Source organism: Meleagris gallopavo, chromosome 10, assembly GCF_000146605.3.
Source record: "Meleagris gallopavo isolate NT-WF06-2002-E0010 breed Aviagen turkey brand Nicholas breeding stock chromosome 10, Turkey_5.1, whole genome shotgun sequence".
NCBI classification, from domain to species: domain Eukaryota; kingdom Metazoa; phylum Chordata; class Aves; order Galliformes; family Phasianidae; genus Meleagris; species Meleagris gallopavo.
The window spans coordinates 18655776-18656701 of record NC_015020.2 but is presented as its reverse complement, the minus strand read 5'-3'; positions in this window follow the sequence as shown (position 1 = coordinate 18656701).

The following is a 926-nucleotide window of genomic DNA, read 5'->3' as shown; positions in this document are numbered from 1 at the left end:
GGGGAAGATGTTCTTGGAAGCAGTGATTTAATATCTCCATCTACGTCTGTCTGTCTGTCTCTATATTTGATACTGAGATACATACATACATGCATGCCTCACAAAAGCACGTGTTCAGTTTTGCCAAGTCTCCTCTGTCTGAAATGCTTTACCTGACAGATTTACAGGAAACCCGTGTGATTCTGATCAGGAGGAGATTAGAGAATTTTTTCCACCTTATTTATACAGCGAAGCATCTATTTAGTCACACTCATTGTTTGTCCTTCATTTGAATGGGACTTTCCCCTCCCGTTGCTCACAAAAAGAGATATTTTCAAAAATAGGAAAGTGTGGCCATGGGGAAAACCACAACGTGTGGCACAGGGAACTTGAGGCAGCCAGAAGCCTTTCCTCCCTTCATGCCTGGCAGCTCCAGCTCCCGGCCTGGACACTCTGGCTATTTTGGGAGCTGCGAGCACGGATGGTGCCCTGCCAGCAGGACAAGCTTATTTTTAAACTCATTGCTGCATCTTTCGGAGGCAAAGCACTGAGCTGTGCTGCTGGGGCATCTCCAAGGGACGGTGGCCTTGTCTGGAGGACACTGCGTCCCCTTGGCAGAGGGGCTCCGCTCTCGCTTTAAACCCAGGTGCGTGCACGATAACGTTCCTCCCCTCGCCATTCAGATAAAAGGCCGAAGCCGGCGTGCTCGACCTCCCACCTTCCGGGCTGGGGTCCCGGCGGAGCGTCACACGGGCGGGGCTCGAAGCCCCCCGGGCGTTGTAGGCGGTGACGCGGAGGTCGCGCAGTGCTGGAGGCAGGAGGAGGCTGCAGGCTGTGCTCGATGTGTTGCAGAGGGGACGCGAGGCTCCGGCCCACACGGCGTAGCCCAGGATGGGTGTGCGGGCATCGCGGGGCGGCTGAGGGGGCGAGATGGAATGGGGATGGGA